Here is a 26,367-nt window from a genome sequence, read left to right as displayed (position 1 = left end):
AGAGGAGCCATGTTTCCCCAGTGACAAGGTTTTCGTGCACACACTACCATTACAACACAGTCTCACACCCAACGCGTCAAAAACTGACGCTTGGTCAGGGGCCTTTGGCGTTAGTTACTGACTAAAAAGGTCTCCTTAAACGTACAAACCCACGCAGAGGGCTTTCAACTCATTCCAATGCAAGCCCGTCCGCGGCGATATTTGAAGCTCAGGACGCCCCTTAAACGTCGCTATTTGAAGCTCAGGGTGCTCCTTAAACGTCGCTATTTGAAGCTCAGGGCACTCCTTAAACGTCCATATTTGAAGCTCAGGGCGCTCCTTAAACGTCGCTATTTGAAGCTCAGGGCGCTCCTTAAACGTCCATATTTGAAGCTCAGGGCAGTCCTTAAATGAGTTGAAAGCCCCCTGCGTCGGGTTTGAACGTAGGCAGGACGTATGCCTCTTTTCGCATGTGTCCATGGTGCATTGTGGGTCTATATGATTACATCTTTTTTCATCACTTGACACACGGACTATTAAAGGTAAGTAGCTAGTAATAAATAGTGCTAAAAACGATTTGAGAACGATCAAATGTGTAAATCATTGCATTCTATGTCCTTTCGCCGTCTATTACAGTTTGTTTTGATTGCTTTGACCTGGTTGAAGAAACTGGTAACCTCTCAGTCTTCATCATCACTCTCTCAGCAGACCAAAAGACACCTCTTGCAAATGAGTTAACCCATTGTCATTGCTTTGACACACTTCCCGCATCCTTTTGCAAATCAGTTAACGCAGATGTCATTCAAGCAGTCCAAACTCCACTGCTTTAGCTGTGGTAACCAAACAGAACATATATTTACCAATCTCTTAGACACTTCTTGACCAGTATGAAATCACTGAAGCACCTGTTTGACACTACTTCACAAAACTTTTCAATTTGCAATCAGTCTGCAGGCTTCCTCCATACTCTCCATTTTTAGAGGAATTCTTCAGTACATGGAGATGGAAGGTTTACGATCATCGCCCCTATGACCAGATGCCCTTGATCGATGCAATGACCGCTGCTGCCCAAGATATAGATGCAGAGGCATGCCAAGGCTGGATCGGGCATGCAAGAAGATTTTTCCCTAGGTGCATCGTTGAGAAAATATTGAGTGCGATGTAGATGAGGCCATGTGGCCTATTCGTCAAGAGAGAATTGACTAGAAGAGATTTTTTTCTTTATTGTACAGAATTTTTATTTTCATTTTCCTTATGTCTTACACAGTGATGGATTTTACTGTATTTTTCCTTTCATACTATATATGTGGTTTCTGTTGGAATAATTCATTTCTTAGCCACAATCTCAAAAAAAAGAATGAATACTGCATTCAATAAAATTTGAAAAATCATTGTATATGATTCTGGATCTATTTTTTGCAAGAAAGCAAATTGGCACTGATATGTAAGCTGCTGACCAGTAATGCAGCACTGATTCACATTGACAGCTGAATGTTGTATTTTGATGCCCCTTGTCTAATGACTGATTGGAAGCGCTTATGCACTTGTGTGCAAGTTGTGTTGTTTGAGGGCAAAATTTGCTTTTGGTCGATATTTTAAAAGTTTTGGCGGAGGTAGAGCCTTTTGCAGGCAAAATGAGTCATTTTGACCGTTGGTGCCACTGTTTAGGCGTTTGCGTTAACAGTTTTGAAAAATTTGTATTTTGAGTCGACTACTGCGTCAAAGCAATCAAAAAAAACTGTAATGTAATAGAAACTAGATTATCATCGGCTGTATAATGTTTTAAGAGCTCAGTTAACATTCATTTAACTAGGCAATAAAGCTAGTCAGTGTGGAAGTAAGAGAAATGAGCTGCTCTCTTCATGTGGCTCTAAACTGAAGTTGGTACACAGTACCCCTGGAATGAGACTATTCCTTGCTGATTGAGCAGATAATAAACTTGCAACACAGAGCCTAGAATGTGCAAGGTAAGATATCTCGGCCCATTCTCCCATCACCTCGTAAAGATTCTAACAAACAGAGGAAATGCTCATTTCCTCATTTTAGGCACACACACATATTCCTTAACTAACAAGTTTGTGTGTTGCAAACACAGACACATCTGTCTCTCTAGATAGCCATATAGGGACATGCACTAAATTCCTTCTCTCAGCATTTAGTGTTATAAGATGTTGCTAGGCAGATTAACATCTGTTGCCACCTTTTTACCTTGGGGGCGTTACCATCAGCCCACCAGTGTATTTAAAGCCGCTACTCTTAGACCACAACAGACTCGTCTGATGTATGACCTGGTTGGTGTTGTATCAGAACTTGTCTCCGCTTTGCAAAGTGCTCCAATAAAGATATTGGTGTGATCTCAAGCCATCGTCTCAAGATCTCTTCTTCCATCCTCCGATCAACGGACCCGGGGAGGCAACTGCAGGTTGATCTCAACATCAGCTAGCGCGGACAACCGCTAACGTGATATTAAACTTTGATGATGATTTGTATAAATATCCGTTTTCACAATAGCTAATTTTAATTGAAAGAGATCGCTCATCGTTATTGTTATAGGTGTCTAACGTTATATGCGTTTACACGCTCCCAATTAGTCTTACGTTACATGAAATGGTAAGCTAAAATTATATGTATTTTAGATTTAATCTTTTCTTTGAATCAGGCTGTCTAGTTGAGATTAAAATATATTTTTAGACGACCTAGATTACGTAAAGACACGTACAGGTGCAAAGCCAGGAATACATAAGACACGGTAGAGGACAGACAAAACAGGTGTACCATCAAATTTGTGACCCATTTACTATGTTTGTGACTATTTGTGCATGTTTTAAGGAAGAATGCATTTGTTAATATACCACCTAACGTATTTTGTTTTCAATAGACCTTTTCAACGGAATTCCATTGCTAGGCAACAGCCTTGTTCCTTGTTTACTTCCTGACAGCTGGTGTCATTCACATTCACTGCAACAGGAAATAAACTAGGACTGTTTTGGAATGTTTAAGTTTACATCTTTGAAAAGGTCTATAGGTATTTCTTAATTCATAACAAGCATTTATTGTTACCTTCTAGAGCCCTCAAGAAACTATCACATATACAGTTTTTATAAATTGACTTGGGAAAAAAACTAATTTGGGGAAACAGGTCCTGAGTAGTATTATGCTGTAGCAGTTTTCTTTGAAGGCCAACATGTAAGAGCACTGTATTTATTGTGTTAATTTATTATTCACTGGTAACACAGCATGCAGTGTTCTCATTTCTTATTTCTGTTTCTGTCTCAAGATGCCTACTCAAAAACAATGCATCACATGCAAGGAAACGATTGGTGTGGCCAGCAAGATGTGTATGCAGTGCGGGGCCAAGCAGCCTTACAAAAAAAATAAAGAATCAAAAGAAGAAATTTGGCCACGATTGGGAACACACACAAAAAAAACTGCAGCATCAACAAAATGTATGATGCAACAAATCTACTGGTAGGTTATTTTTTTCCTTTCAGACAGTGGTCATAAAATAATAAGTAATTAATTGCTGATCTTTACATTTACGGTGAGGCTGACGTGTTACGGTGACGTATTACGTAATTTCCGGTGCTTGTGTGTTGGTCACTCGTTGTTGTTTCACTGTTAGCTGCTCTCACTAAATTCAACTGTTTTTGCTATAATATTCACCACAGCGGCTAACTACCGCTTAACATTTAATCATCACTAGTTCTACTCAAGCACTCACAGCTCTCCTTCTTTCAGCCGCTTTCTTGCTAATTAAACGTTACACGCTGTTAGCCACTTAAGCTTAGCAGTTAGCATCACGTCTGGTGATGGCTTCCCCCGCTCTCTCTCCTGCTCTCTCTTGCTCGTAGTGTCGTATGTTTAGCTACTCCTCTGCCTCCTTTAGTGATAATGGTAAGTGTAATAAGTGTAGTGTACTTGTAGCGCTGGAGGCGAGGCTCAGTGAGTTAGAGGCACGGCTCCGCACCATGGAAGCTCAGTCTTACGCTACAGTAGCTAGCCTGCCACCTATAACTTTAGCCGGTGCGAAGCCACATAGTGTAGCGTTAGCTCCTGCTAGCCCTCCCCCGGCAATCCCTGAGCAGCCAGGGTCCTCCTGGGTGACTGTGAGAGGAAAGAATAGTTCTAAATCGAAGTCCATGGTTAACCATCCGCCCGTTCACGTTTCAAACAAGTTTTCTCCACTCAGTGACACACCTGCTGAGGAAACAACACTGGTTATTGGCAGCTCCATTTTGAGAAACGTGAACTTAGTGACACCAGGGACCATAGTAACATGCATCCCAGGGGCCAGAGCGGGCGACATTGAATCCTATTTGAAACTTCTGGCTAAGGATAAACGTAAATATGGTAGGATTGTTATTCACGTCGGCGGTAATGACCCCCGATTACGTCAATCGGAGGTCACTAAAATGAATGTGAAGTCGGTGTGTGCTTATGCATAAAACTATGTCGGACTCCGTAATTTTCTCTGGTCCCCTGCCCAACTTGACTTGCGATGACATGTATAGCCGCATGTCATCATTCCGTCGCTGGCTATCTGGATGGGGCCCAGTAAATAATGTGGGCTTAGTAGATAATTGGCAGTCTTTCTGGGGAAAACCTGGTCTTATTAAGAGAGATGGTATTCATCCTACTTTGGAGGGTGCTGCTCTCATATCTAAGAACCTAGACGCAGTTGTTAGCGGTCTAAAACCATGACAACCCAGTGTTGGGATCAGGAAGCAGAGTCACAGTTTAATACACCTCTCTGCGCTGCCCTTATCGCAGGTGCCCAGGAAGCAGAGTGGCAGTCTTACACACCTCTCTGCACTCCCTGTGGAGCATTTTCCAGCTCAGTTTAGTATACAAACACTGTCTGCCCCACGTTCATATAAATTAAACAGATCAAAAATGAACAGAAGAGGAGCTATACAGAAAAACTTGATACAAATCAACGCAAAATCTGCGATAATGCAACAATATCAGAAAATAAAATGTGGACTTTTAAACATCAGATCTCTGTCATCTAAAGCTGTATTAGTAAATGATCTGATATCAGATAACCATATTGATTTACTCTGTCTGACCAAAACATGGCTGTGTCATGAAGAATATGTTTGCCTAAATGAATCCACTCCTCCCAGTCATATTAATAGTCATATTCCTCGAGGCAGTGGTCGAGGAGGAGGCGTTGCAGCTATTTATGACTCAGGCCTATTAATAAACCCTAAACCTAAACTAAATTATAATTCATTTGAAAGTCTTGTTCTTAGTCTTTCACATTCAACCTGGAAAACTGTGCAGCCAATTATATTTGTTATAGTGTACCATGCTCCTGGTCCGTACTCTGAATTTCTGTCTGAATTCTCAGAGTTTCTGTCAGATTTAGTCCTTAAATCTGACAAAGTAATCATTGTAGGTGATTTTAATATTCATGTGGACGTTGATAATAATAGTCTTAGTATTGCGTTTATCTCTCTATTAGATTCGATTGGTTTTAGTCAGAGTGTACATAAACCTACTCACTGTTTTAATCACACCCTCGACCTTGTTTTGGCCTATGGTGTGGAAATTAATGATTTAATAGTCTTTCCACAGAATCCTATTTTATCAGACCATTATTTAATAACTTTTGAATTCATATTACAGGACTACTCACCTCTGGGTAAAAGTGTCTACACTAGATGTTTATCTGATAGTGCTATAACTAAATTTAAGGAAGCGATTCCATCTGCATTTACTTTAATGCCTTATTCTAATATTCAAGATTCCTGCACTAACGTTAGTTTCTCTGAAATTGATCACATTGTTGACAGTGTTGCAGGCTCTCTACGAACAACACTCGACTTTGTTGCTCCTTTAAAAAAGAAGATGATAAAACAGAGGAAGTTAGCTCCGTGGTATAACTTACAAACCCGTGAATTAAAACAAATATCGCAAAAGTTGGAAAGTAAATTGCGCTCAACTAAACTGGAGGAATCTCACTTAGTTTGGCAAGAAAGTCTTAAAACATATAGGAAGGCCCTCTATAATGCGAGAGCAGCCTATTACTCATCTTTAATAGAGGAGAATAAGAACAATCCTAGATTTCTTTTCAGCACTGTAGCCAGGCTGACAGAGAGCCACAGCTCTATTGAGCCATGTATTCCCATATTTATCAGATAGATCTCAGTTTGTACATGTTAATGACAAATCCTCCATGCACACTTAAGATAGTCACGGAGTCCCACAGGGTTCTGTCCTTGGACCGATTCTTTTCCAAGATGGCCAAGATGGCGGCGCGTGCACACGCAGCGGCTCCTCTCTCTCCCGTCGATTCGGCAATTTTGTGTTTTTTGTGTTATGCACACGCGTGCATATGTTCGTCCCAGTCGTCCTCGCTACACCCGAGACGCATCTACTCCCGTGAGGTTCTGCTCAACATCAGCAGAACCATCTCTACAAAACTCAAACCAGCTGACGCGGAAGAGCTACGCGACTGCGGCCTGCTCCAGGAGCCGGCTCATCCACCGACCCCCACTCCTGTATACAGCCCACAGCGGAGGCGCCACAGGCGGTGCATGAGGAGGCAGAAGAGGGGGAAGCGCGGAGGTATCCGAGCTAGGCTAGCGGCTAGCCCTCATCGGCCGACCATCCCTACCATCACGCTGGCCAACGTACGCTCGCTGGACAATAAACTGGATTACATCAGACTTCTCCGCACAACTTCCAAGAGCGTGAGTGACTGTTGCGTTCTTGTGTTTGTGGAAACATGGCTGAATGACGGCGTACCAGACTGTGCTATCCAGCTAGCCCGGCTAACATGCTACCGGGCAGACAGAGCGCTCGTCGAGGGGGGGAGGACTCGCGGCGGGGGACTCTGTGTTTACATCAGTGATGCCTGGTGCCGTGACGCTGCTGTGGTCTGTAAACACTGCTCATCACTGGTGGAGCTTATGGTCATCAAATGCCGGCCATTCTACCTGCCGAGGGAATTCAGTGCCATATTGCTGGTAGCAATTTACATCCCACCTGGCTCCACCAACAACAGGAGTGAGGCACTGAATGAACTCCACCAGCACATCAGTGAGCAGCAGACAGCCCACCCAGATGCCTTCCTCATCCTGGCTGGGGATTTCAACCACGCCAACCCCAAAAGCGTGTTTCCACAACTCCATGGACACATCACTTTTCCGACACGGGGAAACAATATCCTGGACAATGTTTATACTACACACAGAGGGGCCTACAAAGCCCTCCCCCTCCCCCACCTCGGAGCTTCAGACCACTCCACTGTCATGCTAATGCCAGCTCACAGGCCCCTGGTGAAGGTCATCAAACCAGTCAAGAAGCAGGTTCAGGTGTGGCCTGAGGGGTCGTCAGAGGCACTCCAGGACTGCTTTTCCACCACTGACTGGAGCATGTTCAGACAAGCAGCCACCTACGACAACACCACAGACCTCCAGGAGTACACAGACACCGTCATGTCCTACATGAGGAAGTGCATGGAAGACGTCACGGTGACTAAAACCATCTCCATCCGGGCCAACCAGAAGCCATGGTTGACAGAGGAGGTCCACAGGCTCCTGAAGGCTCGTAACGTTGCCTTTAAAGCCGGCGACGAGATGGGCCTGAGGACAGCCCGGGCAAACCTGTCACGTGGCATCAGGATAGCCAAGAGACAATACTCCAGGAGGATCGCCGACCACTTCAGAGACAGCAGAGACACCAGGAACCTGTGGCGGGGGATACAGACCATCACAGACTACAAGCCCTCTCCACAGACCTGTGACAACTCCTCAACTCTGCCAGACCAGCTGAACGACTTCTTCGCTCGCTTCGAGGCTGACAACAGCACCCCGGCACAGAAGACCTCACCACCTCTCGGCGACCAGGTGCTGACGCTATCCCCGAACAGCGTGAGGAAATCCCTCAGAGGGACCAACGCACGCAAAGCCCCGGGTCCCGACAACATTCCTGGTCGTGTCCTGAGAGACTGTGCTGAGGAGCTCACAGATGTCCTCACGGACATCTTCAACACCTCACTGAGCCAGGCTGCTGTCCCCACGTGCCTCAAAGCCACCACCATCATCCCGGTCCCGAAGAAGTCGTCCCCCACCTGCCACAATGACTACCGCCCGGTTGCACTCACTCCCATCATCATGAAGTGCTTCGAGCAGCTAGTCATGCAACACATCAAGTCTGCCCTCCCCCCCACCCTGGACCCTTTCCAGTTTGCATATCGGTCCAACCGCTCGACCGACGATGCCATCTCCACCGCCCTCCACTCAGCCCTCACCCACCTAGAGACCAGAGACTCCATGTCAGAATGCTGTTCATTTACTTCAGCTCAGCATTCAACACAATCATCCCTCAGCAGCTCACCCACAAGCTCAGTCAGCTGGGGCTCAACACCTCCCTGTGCAACTGGCTGCTGGACTTCCTGACGGGGAGACCACAGGCAGTTCGAGTTGGAAGCAACACCTCCAGCACCATCACGCTCAACACAGGGGCCCCCCAGGGGTGTGTGCTGAGCCCCCTCCTCTTCACTCTGCTGACCCACGACTGCACACCATCATCCGGCTCCAACCTCTTCATCAAGTTTGCGGACGACACAACTGTGGTCGGTCTCATCAGCAACGATGAGGAGACCGCCTACAGGGACGAGGTGAGCCACCTGGCCACGTGGTGCAAGGACAACAATCTCTGCCTGAATGTGGAGAAGACGAAGGAGATTGTTGTGGACTTCAGACGACGGCACTCCCAGCATGTTCCACTCACCATCGACGGTGCTGCAGTGGAGCAGGTAAGCAGCACCAAGTTCCTGGGAGTGCACATCTCTGAAGACCTGTCCTGGAGCAACAACTCAGCATCACTGGCCAAGAGAGCAAACCAGCGCCTGTACTTCCTCCGCAAGCTCAGGAGAGCAAGAGCCCCGACCCCCATCATGCACACCTTCTACAGAGGCACCATCGAGAGCATCCTCTCCAGCTGCATCACCGTGTGGTACGGCGCCTGCACCGTGTCCTGCCGCAAGACTCTGCAGCGCATCGTGAGGGCAGCTGAGAGGATTATTGGTGTCTCTCCCCCCCCCCCCTGTCGGACATTTACAACACCCGTCTCACCCGCAGAGCCATCAGGATCGCAGGTGACCCCACCCACCCCTCCAACAGCCTCTTCAGCCTGCTGCCGTCGGGGAGGAGACTGCGGAGTCTCCAAGCCAAAACCAGCAGGCTAAAAGTCAGTTTCTGCCACCAGGCAGTCAGGAGACTCAACTCCCTCCCTACTCTGCCCCCCCTCCCCCCTCTGACTCTGCCCCCTGCCACAGCCACCCTTACACCTCCCCTCCCCTCCGTCATCTGACATCATGCCCCCCCTACCCCCCCCCCCCCCCCACACACACACACACACACACACACATTACATCTGAACTCGGACTCGAACTGCTATTTGCACTTCACTGCACTACCTCACCTTAATGAACAATACCGCTCTACCTCAATTCAACAAATGTCATTGCATTGTTACTGTCTATTTATTATTATTATCTTATTCTGATTCATACCACTGTCATTTTCACTTGTCACTTTACAATCCACTGCCACTTTACATTTTTTTTTTTACTCTTTGTATATTTTAATTATTTTTATTATGTTGTATATATAAAAAAAATTGTTAATTCTTTAGTCTATTTTTATTTTTAATTATTAATATGCCAATTGCACTGGGTCTGAGAGGACTGTAATTTCATTTTTTGCATTTTGTATGTCATGCATATTGCAATTTTTGACAATAAAACTGACTTGACTTGACTTGACTTATATATGCTTCCCATAGGAAATATTATAAGGAAGCACTCCATAAATTTTCATTGTTATGCTGATGATACACAATTATATTTGTCAATCAAACCAGAAGAAACCGATCAGTTGGATAAACTTCAAATGTGCATTAAGGAAATAAAAAGCTGGATGACCGGCAATTTTCTGATGTTAAACTCAGAGAAAACTGAAGTTATTGTACTTGGCCCCAAAGGCCTCCGAAACTCAATAGCTAAAGACATTGTTACTCTGGATGATGTTGTGTTGTCCTCCAGCACCACAGTAAGGAATCTGGGTGTTTTTTTTAATCAGGATTTGTCCTTCGATTCTCACATAAAACGACAAGGACTGCATATTTTCACCTGCGTAATATTGCAAAAATTAGGAACATTGTGTCTCAGAAAGATGCAGAGAAACTAGTCCATGCATTTGTTACTTCTAGGCTGGACTATTGCAACTCCTTATTATCAGGCTGCTCCAATAAGTCTGTTAAGAGTCTCCAGTTGGTCCAAAATGCTGCAACTCGTGTACTAGCTAATACAAACCGAAGAGAACATATTTCTCCTGTATTAGCTTCTTTGCATTGGCTACCTGTAAAATCTAGAATAGAATTTAAAATCCTTCTCCTTACGTACAGGCTCTTATTGGTCAGGCTCCGTGGTATCTTAAAGAGCTCATAGTACCGTATCACCCAACTAGATCTCTGCGCTCTGAGAATGCAGGGCTACTCGTCGTTCCTAGAGTCTCCAAAAGTAGAATTGGAAGCAGAGCCTTCAGCTACCAAGCTCCTCTCCTGTGGAACAAACTCCCAAATGTTATTCGGGAGGCAGACACTGTCCCCATATTTAAGAGTAAACTTAAAACTTTCCTTTTTGATAAAGCTTACAGCTAGGACTAACCATAAGATTTTATTCTGCTTAATTATGCTGCTATAGGCCTAGTCTGCCGGGGGATAATACTTTTCCTGATACTCTGAGCTTCTCTCCTCTCTGTCTGTACCATTCATGTCTCATCAATGCATGTTACTAATTCAGCTTCTTCCCCGGAGTTGTTTGTGCTTTGTCGTCTCGCAGGTCTCTGCTGATCGTGGTGGTGCCTGCTGCCGTGGTCCTACATGACGCTTCCTGCTGCTATTATCACTGTTACTCATTTAACTATCACTAGTTTAATAAACTATAAAATTTGTAGCTGTATCGTAGCTGTTATTGCCACTACTCATCATTGATCATGTTTGCCACCATAATTATCATTTTCATGTTCTGTCACCTTAGCTGTGCTTGTTTCTACTATTCTGTTGTATTAACTGTCTTAACATATACGTCATATTCACATTACTATAAATATTATTATAGTTACTGTTAGGCTTTGCTTGCATCTCTGCAAGTGTGTCTGTCTGTTTCTCTCTGTCCTTCTGTGTGTCTTTTCTCTCTTTCTCTCTCCTTTTCTACTTCCCCAACCGGTCAAGACAGATGGCCGTCCTCCACAGAGCTGGGTCTGTCTGACGTTCCTGCCTGTTAAAGGGAAGGTTTTTCGTTGCCACCGTACTCTACAGAGGAATTGTTGGGTCTATGTAAATCATAAATAAGTCATTGAGTGTGGTCTTTACCTAGGGCCTGTTTCACAAAGCAGGTTCAAAAAACTCTGAGTTTAACCCTGAACTCTGAGTTGATCTACTCTGAGATAGGAAACTCTGAGTTTTCGGTTCCAGAACAGCAGATTTGCGTTAGGTTGATCAACTCAGAGTAGTTTGACCTGGAGTTAAGCGCGTGCACCACAAGTAAAAAAAGACAGCATCAATGGAGCCCTGATTCGACGAGTCACCATAGCAACGGGGAAGGGGAGGGCTACGCTACAACTGGAAATGGAAATATTAATGCGCTCATACGGAGAGTTTGAGCAAGTTTACACCGCTGCAGCAGCAAAAGAGAGGGAGACGGTGCAGGAGAACATTGCGGCTCGGGTCAGTGCATAAGTTTAAATGTAGTCCTGTTGTAATCACAGTAATATCACAGGGGAAACTGCTTGAGTGGGAGCCTATTAGTTTATTTCATTTAAGTGCATTCCCACGGGGGAGAAGCGCACACTAAGATGAAACATAAAAACATACAGGTATTCAAACAGGTAAAACATGGGCAAAATCTCATGGTGACGCCTCATTTTGAGCAGGTTTTACATGGTAAAGTAAATATTACCGTAAGTGGCTGTTTTTTATTCAACATATAAATGTTGTATAAAAAACTCCTATTTGCAAAAAAACGCAAATACTCAAATACATTCAACTTCAAATACATTCAACTTGCTCAAAAGATCCATTTCATTCATTTTGTAATTATGGCTGCAGTATATTAAGGACGTCTATGCGCGGTCTGATAATCATCTCCCGACGAATATTTAATTCTCTGCGCACTAATGCGTCACCTTCATCCACGGGATAGTTATCAAAAGGACATGCCATGGTAGTGTAAATAGTCACCACCTAATATAACTTCTAATGTAGACCTACTGAATGATTTTTATACGTTGTATAAAAAAAACTCCCGTTTGCAAAAAAACGCAGCGCAACACAGAATATCTGCTGTGACATGAAAGGGTTCCGCTCAAAAAGAGAATTGCCTGGAAATGCAAGAACATCTATAATCAATAGTTTGATAATCATCTCCCGACGAATATTTAATTCTCTGCGCACTAATTCTGCACCTTCATCCACGGGATCGTTATCAAAAGGACATGCCATGGTAGTGAAATAGTCGCCACCTAATATAACTTATGTCTGATTTTTGCAATGATTTTCTGAAAAAACTGACGACAGAACGATACTATGCCAAAACTCGCCCGCTGACTGAATGAATGAGGAAATCAAACACCGTGTGTGGCTGAAAGAGGGCGGAGACAGAGAGAAACTCAAGGTTTTCTGAGAAAAACCTGGTCCCGACCAGGTTAGTTTCAGAGAGCATGTTACCATGGTAACTGACCGAGAGGTTAAGTTACCTCTCTTTGTGAAACAGGCTAGAGTTACCCCTCTGTCTCTGGTTTGAGTTACCTCCCTTTGTGAAACGGAAAACTCAGAGTTTCCCTCATTTCAGGGTTAACAGACTCAGAGTTTTCACTAAACCTGCTTTGTGAAACAGGCCCCTACTCTGTAAAGTGTCCTGAGATAACTTTTGTTATGATTCGACAGTATAAATAAAATTGAATTGAATTTAATTGAATTTACATTGCTATATTTCTCTTACATTATTTGCTTTTACAGCAATTTAACACTCATCTTTGTTTTATTGTGCAACACAATCCTGAATTCTCGATTTACTGTACCACTCCCAATTGTCTTGTCTTGTTGTCTTGTTTTCACTCTACCTAAGTCACTGGTGAACAGGGTTATGCACTACTAGATCAGAGCCTGCTGTTATTGCGTATATATAAACACATTGCTATCGCCAGATCGTTTATTGCCCCCTTTGACCCGCAGTTGTTGCTTCTGTGGAAGGGGGAAAGCTGAACACCTGGCAGCAGTAGCTTCTCCTGAGGCCAGGAGCAGAATTTCTCCTTTCTTCTCCACTGGTCCCCACCAATGACAGGTTCCATTTAAGGCCACAAATACAGTTCCTATTGCTTCAGGTGCCCTCGTCTCCTGGTCTCCCCTCAGCCTGCGTACTCTATTCGACCAAGGCATTTTGAGGGCCGGTTTGGACCGAGTGCTTAATCTTGTACCAGGTCTGATATCAAGTCTTGCTTCCGTCAGGGCCTGGGGGCGGGATTATGATGACCAACAAGAGAAACATAAATGTTCTGAGCGCCATTTTTAAAAACACAGAGCTTGTGCAAAATATCATTAACAGTTATAACCTCTTTGGATAAAATATGGATGCAAAATCAAAGCAGTGCTCGGTGGAGGAGACAAACTGTCTCCTAGGAATATGGTCCATCCGCCTCAGCTAAGGTTCAGAAAAAACTAGAGGACCCTCGCAAACAAAACCCGGGTGGCAAGTAAATTTCAAACACAGTTGTTCAACTGATTAACTGGGCAAAACAGGAGAAAATGTAATAGAAAACTCTTGTGATGGAATAAAAAGTAATTTGTAATATCCACAATAACTGGGCCCAATCGAGCTGAGTATAAACATATGATCTATTGTATTGTTTGACAAGATTTTAGTCATAGAAAGTATGTAATAGCATGCAAGATTGATTCAAGCAACTTTCAAATACATAGCAAAACCTGAAAATGAACATTTACATTGCAGGATTAGAATTCGGAAGTTGTTCCTTAACGCATATCTGATGGTCTTTGATATCTTATAGTGTGGTTTTGACCTGCTCTTTATGAAAAGTGTCCTGAGACAACTTCTGTTATGATTAGATACCATGAATAAAATTTAATTGGATAGTTTGTAGCGGTAGCTGTGTTTTTAGATATTGAAGCATGTGATGCTTCCCTTGTCTCACACTGAATTTGAATAGCTGTCTTTTTTACCAAGGTTTTTTGTTTTTTACATTGCTACTAAAACAGTTTATAGTGACCTCACTCTGAGTCTCAATGTATAGCTTATATGTATAGGTATCAAAGCATAAAATATATTTTTTCATGCATTATGACCTTCTATTTATGTATCCAATTTTCTGTCTTGTGATTTTGTGCCAATTTTGTTTCAGCTCCACAAGTGGCAACTGTTAGAGCGACATCCCATCCTCCTTGCCAGCAGAGCTCCAGATGGGTTTACAGCCGAGTGTGTCTGTCCATGGGAAATGGACACAGAAGATGCTAGGAATGCCCTTATTACAATTAAGAGGATTTATGAAAGTCTTCTTAGTGGTAATGTACACAGTGCATGCTATATTTTCAAGACTCCTTTGAAATACTGCCTTTGCAACATATTTCTGCATATAGCAAAGCAAAGTACTTTTTTCTTTGTTAACATGTGAACAACATGGCTTAGGATGAAAATGCAGACCTGGTTACCCATCAGTCTTTAACTGTGTCTGTCAGGCCTGGCGAAATAAGGACTCAGATGCAGTCAGAGAACGAGTATGAAAGGCTTTTATTCTGAAGCACTTGTATCTCCTTCAGAGGAAGTGATAACAAAACGGCTTTAAACTCTAACTCGTCAACAGACAGAGGAAAGACAAGAAAACAATAAACAGGGCTAGAAACTGAAATTCGCTCCCGAAGGAGGAGAAACCAAAAACTCTACACTGGTCTAATAATGAATGAACTAAGAAACGTTACAACAGAAAATCACTCTCGAGGAGGAAAAGGACAAAAGGCTATAAAATGATCTACTCTTCACTGTGCTAATAATTACAAAATCAAAAGCGCTCCACAAGGAGGGAGGAACAAAACAAAGGGCTATGACTATCTAGAAAACAAAAAGGGTTCACAACTGACCAAAAAACTTTATCAAAATCAAAATCACTCTTCGTCAGAGGTATACAAGGAAACAGAAAAACAAGCAAGGCAATACTTATCAATTTATAAGGCAACTCTGTGGCAAGGCTGTGAAATGCTGGAGCTTCATGACACGACGAAATACTCTGGCGACGTGACAGGGGAAGACAAAGACAATATATACACCAGGGAAGGGAGCACAGGTGGAAACAATCAGGGATTAGGGGAGACACCAGACCAGTGACACAAGAGGAAGGGCAAGTGACCTGAAACGAGAGGAGAGTTACTTTTCAAAATAAAACCATGAAATTCACAAGACAAAAAGCCCAAGACAGGACATTCCTCACCGCGGTGTGACAGTGTCCTTCCACAATTTGATGTGGAATAATGAATCTTGATTGATTCCATAGTGGTATTATGTCTCTTTCATTTGGTACTGACATGTTCTTGTACAGCAAACTGTTTAGTGCTCTAATCAAGTGTCACACACTTATTGTTCCTTATATCTTTCTTTCTTTTTTAAAGAACCGTGCCGAGGTGTTGGTGCAGTGGCTGCCTTGCTCTGGATCATGTGTATGTTTTCTTAAGTTTATTTTACTGTAGATGAGGAAAATCCACTAATAAAAATAGAAAAATGTCTTCAACTTTAACTGCAGTTTAATAAGGGACAGCAAAGTCTGAGGGTCAAGCAAGTCACATAGCAGTCAAATGTTTTGGGCAGTGTATTGTTCATTGGACTTAAAATAAATTCACAGTATATAACATAATCAAGAAACCCCCTGTGCAATATCAATATGATGTGAAATGATTAAAAATTGTATCACCTTATAAAAGTGAACGCCACAATTTTCTCAATTTTGGCCTGGGGTCTAATGCAATCTAAGAAAAAAACATTCCTCATAAAACGGCACAAAACAACAAGATTTAACTTGGCCAAAAACATGAAGAAAAAAAGATTCATACTGGCAATACATTCTTTGGTCAAATGAAACCTAAATTTACATTTTTTTTCCCCATACAAATTTCCCATTTACACAGACGTCGACTCTGTGCTGTTGCGTCTCTGTGACTACCTCAAATGCCAGCTCAGAGGTGTAACAGTTCTGTTGCCCCCATTCCTTCTCCAGAAGTTGGGGAGTTTTGTTATACACTGTCTAAATATGATATTGAAAAGCTAATTTTCAAAAAAGAATGCATGCATACCTGTATAATCCATGTCTCATTGTAAATAGTACAGTGTCAGTCATATTCCCAAAAATTATGAACAACTTGACAGTAATACTTCTTGCTGTGTTTCTGTCTTACAGTGGGGACAAATGGAAAAACTCCTGGGAGCCGAAAGAAAATGTTTTGCAAAAATAAATGTTTTTAAATCACATATACCAGTTACTGGCTGTGTTCCTTCATATACGCTTGATTTCTATGATCGTTCAGAACCTATCAAGAGAGAATTGTAGTAGTTGCAGTTTCCCAAAAAAAAAAAAACATTTTGTGTTATTTTTACTGTTGGCAAATTTAGTGTTCAGTCACCATCTTAAAAACATGAGAAATAGAATGATTTACTGAAAAAAGGTGGATGTAAAACAATTATTTTTTTGGCTTATTCCCTCACCTTTTCTTAAAGCAGAAATCATTTTCCATCCCCTGGGTTTCTTTCTATGTATTATGTATTTGTACGCTGAAGACAATACCCAGACAAGAGGAAAAGTACATCCTGTTCACATAGCTAAAAATAAACTTTTAAATGTATTCACAATCACCATGATCTACAGGCACCTTATCGATTCATCTGAAATGCTCATCCTTGGCTGGTGTAATAAGGGAAGGCTACGTTTTTACCCCTAGCCACCGTTGCGCTTGTTTGGCCTGTGTTGCAGGCCGAAGTGGTGTGTTCGAATACTATTTTGAGCTGCCCTCTGTGGATGGGCTCCATTCCAACTCAAATTGCCGCCGGTCAGCGTCCCTAGCTCTGTTGATGAGACATTTTATAGCCAGTGATTGTAAAATATGAAGTGGCTCATTAATATAATTTAATGTTATATTTTCAAGAATATATGGCTGATTATATTTTAAATAAAATTGTATTTCGTATGCGTCTTCCTCAATTAATATTGAACCACATACAAATCAGAATGGGTAATAACAGTAATGTTTGAATGAGCCACCGGTGTACTGGATGAACCAGAACACCATGGCACAACAATTTGTGACACGAATAATGTTACATTTCAAAACGCTATGTTTTTATATTCTATGTACTCACATTAGAATATGCCACTCTCATGCAAAATAAAACACATCCCACTGTGATATACTGTAAAACTTACAGAATCTTTAAAATATTTAAACAAATAATTGGTCATACTGTCCAGCACTAGGCACTATATAAAGGCAGCCATTTACTGAACTTCCACGAGTAACAAGTACAGCACTCTGCCCGAAACTGAGCACAACTTTCGTCACCTGTTATGTTAACTTTATACAACAGTTAGTTTCCAACTTACACAAAGTATCAAGCTATTGCACAGTCAAATGTTTATGTGTTGCTTAGCCACAGTCCAGTTCCAGTCTGGTGCTTTGTAGAAAGGATGTATAAAAGCAATATCACACGAGAGGGAGTGACGCTGTGCTGAACATCATCACAGCTGTGAATATGTAAAAGGCACACGGCCTGCGGCCTTATGTGCACAACTGAATCACAGCCCCACAGGCTTTACATTTCTTTCTCTAAAATATCTGGAGTGCTGTTGTCCTCCTGGTCACTGTCCTCTTCAACGTCCTCATTGTCTTCCTCCAACATGAAAAAGGAGGGTTCAGTGTCAAAATGGGCGTAAGTGCTGGTGACTGCGCTCAGTTTCTGCTGCAGAATGTGCAGCTTGTGCAGCAGACAACAGAGCAGCCCCCTGTATCCCTCTTCTCTCAGCTCTGTGGGAGGTGCTAAAATAAAATGTAAAAAAAAAAAATAATAATCAGATAGAAAATAAGGCAACTCTTTATGAACATTAAAATGCAGATTGTCTGCCCAGCTCTGAGACTGTACTACTACATACTATGTTTCGTGATGTTCTCTTGAGTGTGACGAAGGAGGCTGTATACTTTGTCCAAGGCCTCTCTCAGGTACTGGCAATGCTGGGTCATCTCCTTCACAATGATAACTTTTTCCTCTTCCATAGGCCTGACCAGCATAACCTGGTCAAAACGTCACCAGACTCACCACTGTTTTGGAAAAGAGAAGAGATGGGACAAAAGTAAAACACTTTAGCCCCTTTCACATATACACTGCAAACATAAAATGATCTAGACAATCAGTATGTGAAAACACAAATATTTGATCCAGTCAGACTGTACATCAAGTGGAATTTACCTGGCCAGCTCCCAAGTACTACTACTATGAGCTACATGTCTCTTTTGAAAAACAGAAACAAGCAAAATTGACCATAAAAAAATAGTATTGTAAAACATTTAGTGAAATGTATGGCAAGACTACCAAATCTATACACCCGTGACCATAACACATACCAGTGGCTGCCCACTGCTGGACGTCACACACCTATTGCTCCGTGTCCTCCAGAGAGATGTTGAGCTCCTGCTTGAGACTCTCAAGATTAGCTCCTTCGATTTCTGCTCTCTGTTTAGTCCATTTAGAATGTTTAAAAAAAAAACAAACAAAGATAAGTCATGGTGTGATCCGTAAAAAGGTATGTTAACATAGGGCATTGGAGATAAGAGAATAAAGATGTTTTCACATTTGAACCCAGAATAATGTCAGAGAATCAGGTCCGGAGATGGTCCCGAGTTTCTCTTTCACACATGCAGCACACACTTAGATGTGTTCACACTTAATGTAACTACTTAGTTTGGTTTAGGCAAGGGGAGCGTGCAGCTGTATTCAAACATGTGCACACTCTGGAATTACCCAGTCTTTGCACTATTAAGCTGGGAGGGTAAACTCCATTTGATGCACACACAGCTGTACCAGGAAATGTTCAGATAGTTTCAGGTTTGCAGTGCATGTGTGACAGGGGCTTAAGATGTAGGACAACTATCTATTGGAATTTAATACACCAAAAGTATTTCATAGTATCAGACAAAATATGTTATTTTAAAAAAAGGGGACAATATCAGTGAGTGTATCTCTAATCATGATTGAAAAACCTAAATGACAACATGCAAAACATTCAAGCACAAATTGATGAGGATATTCTTAAAGGTATGTCCTCAAAAGAGACTATGTGCCTCATGAAACAATTATTTCCTTGTTATAACAAAGGCTATTTTATGGTGAAAGAATGCAATACGTATATAAGAATGCTAATTGGATAGAAAGGACATTGAGTTGTTTGCTGCAGTCATTTGACGTCAAAAACACTAAAGGGTGATTTTTGTGAGTTGTCATGATGACAACACACGCCAGTAGGGCCGTAAAGTGTGCCACAGCTCGTTGGGAGGATGTTTGGGAGACGTTCTTCAGAGCGGGAAGGTGTGAGGAGAAGGGACTGTTAAACTCAGTAGCAGTGAGTCAGTGGACCATAAGCCCATTGTTCTGCTCATTTTTTGTAGCCAATGCAGCACAAAAACACAGTGATCCAGCAAGCCAGCAGCCAACCAGCATATGGCTCTGCCATGCCTCCACACCACACCAGTCACAGGACATGAGCTGAACAAAGTTGTCACTCCTTTAACCTGTGATGCCAGTATTCAAGCCTACAGAAAGTAACCATGAAATGACAAATGTTAACTTGCAGTAAAGACTTCTTACTTTGAAAAATCTTTTTGCCAGGGTCTTGTGCAGACTCTCTGTCTTCCTGTTGTTCCATCCCATGGCAAGCACAGTTATCATATCTGCTCTGCCTGTAAAAAAAAAAATCCACACACACAAAACCCCCCAGAAAAGATCAAAATTCAGACAAATTTTACAATCTGGTACCGTGTCAAGCCTACCCTTTTCTGACTACACACCAACCAGCACCAGCTGTTTTACATTGCTGACAGCAATGTGGAGTTACAGTCTCTGCGCCCAATTTCGAATTCAAGAGCTCTGGCATTGCAGCTCTGAATTCTTTTTTAGACATTAACTGTTTTCTTGTCCATGCTGACATTGTGGGTGTCTCCTCCACTTTAGTCTCTGAAGATGTTGATCTCAAATAATAAAACACAAAAATTGATGTTAAGGACAGTGTATTTAAAGACAGAAAAGTCATTTCCATAATGGCTTTGTTACTGCATGTGCATAAAAAAATCACGGCCACTACTTAAGTCAGTTGCCTAAATTTCACATTTTTATAATGGAAACATAAAGGTCGTCTTTAAGCTATTTAAGCTATCAGATGTCAATATGCGTACCAAGACTTAGAACATCTTGAGGAATGTCATCTGTCAGCAACTCCTCCACTTCTGGGGGCTTCCTAGCGCCACAAGGTTTAACTATAAACACAAAACATAATGCAAGAAACATTACTGCTGACCAACTTGTGATTAACAGTAGAACTGTATTATATTTTACTGACCAGATCGATTCTTCCTAAAGTGTTGAGCTATAATGTTCCCATTCTTGTCCCTCTTCCTCAAGGTAACTCTGGAAACTTTAGTCCCTTTGTTTTCTTTTCGGAGGCTAAAAGTAAAAAAAATATGGTGATAAATTTGCCTATACTCAGGCCACACATCCTTTTCAGTTATGTGTAGAAGTGTACATTTCAGTGATTGATAAGTCAATAAATTAATAATTGCATTAGAGGGAAACTTAACCCTTTTTGCTTCCAACTCAGCTATCAGGGCTTTTCCTGCCTCCAACCATTCATTCAAAACTTGGGATGGCCCAGATGCCATTTTAGATGAGAGAGAGAGAGAGAGAGAGAGAGAGAGAGAGAGAGAGAGAGAGAGAGAGGGGAGGGGGGGGGGGCAGAAGAACAAACAAAGACAAAGTGACAAAATAACAAAGCAAAAGATCAGAAAATAAAATTAGTGTAACAGGGAGAAGGATTAAGAAAATGGCTCTTAAAAGAACCGTTGGATTTGTGATATATGAAGAGAGTTTTTTTGATAATAAAAAAAATGAAGCAGGATTAGTTGCGTTTCCATAAATGTTACTTATTGCCACTAAAAATAAACATTTAGCAAAATGTAGAGTAAATGATCAAAAGAATAAAAAGAGTAATAAAACGTGTGCCTACAAAGGTTATGAGTACACTAGCACTAATTAAAACTATCAGGGCTCTGTATTTGAGAAAGGATTAAGTATCAAAATGCGCTCTCTAAGTTCTTACAGTGCATTTTCACCTGTTTATTACCAAAATAAATAGTTAACAGATGTCCTAATACTGACGGAAATACACAAAATCTCATAAGGTAGCATTTTTTATTATTATTATTATTATTATTTTTATTATTTTTTGTCAAGATAGCATAAATAAAAAGCGTGTTAGCATGTGTGCTAACCTTAGCGCCTTATTGATAGTTAACATACGACCTCCGTGGCATTCCCAACTGAGTTGTAACTTAAACGTCAAACTGAACTAACTTACTTACACATGATTTGGAGACAATCAACGTGATAGCTCACGCACAGAACATAACATGACCACATAAATTGAGTACACAAACGGACTTACCAATGCTACGACGTCCAGTGAAACGTGAATGCCACGCCTCCTTCTGGCGCATCACATTTTGATTGGTGCCGAAGGTTAAAGGGTAGGCGATGACGACATACCCAACACACCGTTTATTGTAGTTATGTTCACGACCGCTAAACTCGAAACGTGCCTATGGGTCGTAATAAGCTCCGTTTGTAATAAGCTAACTAAATCATCACCTGTAGCCTCGCTCACAATGCCTGGCTACAAGGTTTTCAGAAAAGTCAGAAATAAAGGAAGAGGTGGCGGGCTACTTATGTACGTGAGAGATGACATTAGATGTGAACAAATTGATCTAACATGTGTAAATGAAATTGAATGTATTGCCATCACTATTGCCCTGTCTCAGCAAATGTCATTTAATGTGATTGGTGTGTGTAGACCACCGTCATCTGACATCACGTTTTATGAGCATTTCAAGAACCTGCTTAAAAAATTGGACACAAAGAAAGAATGTATAGTTCTTGCCGATTTTAATTTAAATTGGACTGAAAAAGCAACTAGAAAGAAGCTAAAAGCACTTACAAATCAATTTGAACTGACTCAATTAATAGACGGACCAACAAGAATAACAAATGTCTCAAAAACACAAATTGATCTCATCTTTAGTAACAAGCCTGAAAGAATTACTAAATCTTATAATCTTCTCACTGGTTTGTCGGATCATAATATGACTCTTATTGCAAGGAAATGAACAAAAAACAGGTTTATTTACCAACAAGAGGTAATTAAACACTCCTATGGAATAAGGAAACAAGACATGAATGCATTCAAGGAAGAACTAAGTCAAATTGATTGGAGAGATGTTTTACTCCTCCTGCAAGTCTTTTGTAGGTACAATAAACAGAATTAAAGAAAAATACATAAAAACATTTAAAAATGGATGGCGTAAGAGTAGCCTCCCCTGGTTTAATTATCACTTGTGGGACTTGATGAAAAAACATGATTTTGCTCTCAAAGTAGCACTGAAGTCTAAATCAATTACTGACAGACACATTTTTACAAGTCTTCGTAATAAAGTAGTGAATGAATTAAGGAAAGCAAAGGCAAAATTCTTTATGGATATTATTAAAGACGGAAAAGGAAATAGTAAATTGATATGGAGTAACATAAATAAACTAACAAAGAAAGACAAGCAAAATCAGAGAAAGGGACATGAGCTGAAAATTCTGGGAAATTTAACTAATGATCTCAGTGAAATTGCCTCTGCATTCAATACTTATTTTACTGCATCAGTGCAGAATTCATCTCTCACATTTGGTGCAAGAATTAGAACCATAGCGCCACCAGATTTTAATAAGCCGATTTTTAAGACAACCAAAGTCCCTGAAAATAAAGTTTGTAAAATCCTAAGCACTTTAAAGTCCTCAAAGGCAAAAGACACATTTAAGTGGGATTCAACATTTCTAAAGAACAATATTCACTCCCTCAGCACCACCATTAAACATCTAGTTAATTTGTCCATAAAACAGTAAATCTTTCCAGCTGCATGGAAGGTTGCAGTCGTTGTCCCTATTTTTAAGGCAGATGAAACAACTGATGTAGCCAACTATAGGCCCATCAGTATTTTGCCTGTGGCATCAAAGATTGCAGAAAAAGTGGTAACTGAACAACTAACTGACTTTCTAAATTCTGGACAAGCCCTCCTTCATCCTATGCAATTCGGCTTCAGAAAAAACCATTCGATCGAAATGGCTACCTGCTATTTTCTTGAAAAAATCAAATCAAAACTAGACGATGGGAATGCTGTATGAGCTGTTTTTCTGGATCTGAAAAAAGCTTTTGATACAGTAAATCATAATGTTCTTCTTTCAAAATTGTCAAATTAAAATTTTTCTGATGTAATGAAATGGATAGAATCCTATCTTACTATGAGAAGACAATGCACCAGAGTTGGGAATAAAATGTCATCATTTATTAACTGCTCTGTTGGTGTTCCACAGGGCTCAGTCTTAGGCCCTTTATTATTTAGTTTATATGTTAACGATCTACCACTTGCATGTCCTGAAGCTGAAACTCAAATGTACGCGGATGACACGGTTATCCTGGCACATGGAAGAGACAGATGTGAAGTAGCAGCCAAATTAGCAGCAGCGATGGCCAAAATTGCCACCTGGCTTTCAGAGTCCTGCCTGACACTAAACGTCAGTAAAACTGCATGCATGTACTTTTATATAAGAAAATATTATATTATAATTATATAAAATTATATTTTTGTAAATGGGGAAAAGATCCAGACTGTAACAAATTATAAATACTTGGGAGTTACTGTTGATTCACAGTTGTCTTTTAAGAAACACATAAAGCAGGTGTGTAACAGGTGTTGTCAAATTCAACCTAAGAAACTTCAGATACATTCGAAATCAGCTACCCTTGCCGCCAAATTATATATGCACTCGATGATCTTTTCACATATTGCATACTGCATCACAAGTTAGTCACAAACTGGAAAAACAACACTTGCCCCACTACAAACGCTCTATAAACAATTTTGCTTGTCTGTGTTAGATTTATGTTATTTGTTCTTGCCCAGGGACTACAGATGAAATTTAGCGAGGAGCTAATTCTGGTACGGCTGAGAGCTGTGCATTGTCCCTGTTAAATAAACAAAATAAAAAAATCTGCTGAAACAGAGCCCACTTCTCCTTTATAGGTATAAGCAAATATCACACACCCACAGCCAGCGTCCTTGAAGGCCTCAGTGCTATTAAGCTTGTAGTTGCCCTATCTACTGACTGCCACACAAACTCCCTTTTCATCTCTCCTCTGCACACACTCTCACAGTGGTTTCAAGGATGAGAAACAAGCACCTACTGTCTGCATAATACATGAAAATTACAATGAACACAGAATATAAATGTATGACACCTAATGTGATACTTTAAACAACTACTCTTTAACCACTATGACAATCAGCATATATACGTATATACCTCAACAGTCGTGACTGTAGACCCCGCCCCTTCTGTGCTGAATTTGATGTTGGAATGCACACCCTCCACAACCGAGATGCCAGTCCTGCAGGATACTTCCAGTCATTGCCTCCAACAACTTTTGTTCTGGATAAGGCCCTTTGCTCCTGTTGTAAGTTCCAGTTTGCGAGTGAACAAAATATACTTTCTTGCTTGACCTTTTGGGTACATCATGTTGAAAATTCAAGATCTTTTTAATACTTCTCAGCAGCGTGGTACATTTGCATTAAGTCGTTCTAAAATTTTCTTATGTTAAGTTCAGTGTTTTTTTAATTGGATTCAGAATTTCAGAGTTCAGGGGCTGTATTCACAAAACAATTGATCTCAGCACTGAAGTTCTACTGAGGAGTGCTAAAAGTTCTTAGTTCAGAGTAATTTCTTAAAAACCTATTCCCAAAGCCTCTGAGACCAACTTTTACTAAGGAGTGGGAGGGACTCCTGAGCTAAGACTAGAGGGCGGGGTTGATCTCGTTGCTATGTATGTGTAGGTACTTTAGGTTTAATTGGATCAATAGTGTGACTATCAAATGAAATATTTGAAAAAGAAAATTAATAAAGAAAAATTACCAAAAATTAATAACTTTAATTTATTAAAACTTCACACGGAGAAGCAATCAAATATAGGGCCTTCACTCACGTTCAGATTATGAGATTGAGTATTCTCAATAAACTTACCGTTAATCAAGTAAACATTAGTTATCACCAATAATTATCAAAGATAATAAAAAAAATGACTCTAGTCAAACCAGAGTTCCTCGGGGCACCACCGTCATAGACGGAGTGATAACTAGTATTAAAGTCTCATAAAATATATTATACTACTAATTAAGGGTTGAACACCGATAAATATAATAGTTTAATTAGTTGAAGGATTTAGAAGTTCTTTTCTTAGTAGAAGCTGGCTCATTCATCTTTGTGTAATATTAAATAAACAGACATATGGTTAACACAAACATTTATTAACAGAATAATAAATGCAACAAACAAAACACAATAAACTAACTATAGCTAACAGCAAACGTGTGTGTTTGTGTGTATGTGTGTGTGTATGGGTGTGCATGTGTGTGTGTGTGAGAGAGACAAAGAGAAGAGGTGGGGCTCGGACCCCTGCAGAGAAGGTGTGAACATTTAAGTTACACAAAGCACCAAAAGCCTGATCTCTCAGTTTTTATGACAAAGTTACAATTCTATTTAACCGTTCATAAAGTCCTATAACATGTAGTAATGCCCAGTTGGTGATTAGTTACCAGTCCATGAGATGGGAGATGTTTGCATTGCTTTATGCCAGTGGCTGGGTTGAAGAAAGGAACTGGTTGAAGAATGGTTCTTGCCTTATTGTTGCTCTTAGGCAAAAGAGGAAACTCAGATCGCTCAGTCTTGTGCTCAGTTGACTGCAGCAGCCATGTGATGTCCTTCCTGATTTACTCTTAGTGACTATTTACAAAATATAAGTTATAAGTTAAATATAAATATAAGTTTTTTTATAGATTTAGGAGCTACTTTTAGCACTAAAATGCTTTTAGAATTACACTTATCTTAAAAAGTTAGGAGTCCTAAACTTAGAAGTGAAACACAAAATGCTCCTTAGCCTTAAAATATTTTGTTAATACGGCGCCTGA

General features: G+C 41.0%; 1 long non-coding RNA gene across 1 annotated transcript; it reads left to right on the top strand.

Moving 5' to 3' along the window:
* Positions 1-415: 415 nt before the first annotated feature.
* On the top strand, positions 416-13,578 carry LOC310966235. Its single transcript, XR_014593808.1, has 3 exons — positions 416-521; positions 3,257-3,447; positions 13,228-13,578. It is a non-coding gene; the product is annotated as an uncharacterized lncRNA (long non-coding RNA).
* Positions 13,579-26,367: the final 12,789 nt, after the last annotated feature.

The sequence above is a fragment of the Echiichthys vipera genome (assembly GCF_963691815.1).
Source record: "Echiichthys vipera genome assembly, chromosome: Y".
Classification (NCBI taxonomy): domain Eukaryota; kingdom Metazoa; phylum Chordata; class Actinopteri; order Perciformes; family Trachinidae; genus Echiichthys; species Echiichthys vipera.
This window is presented reverse-complemented; position numbering and strand designations above follow the sequence as displayed.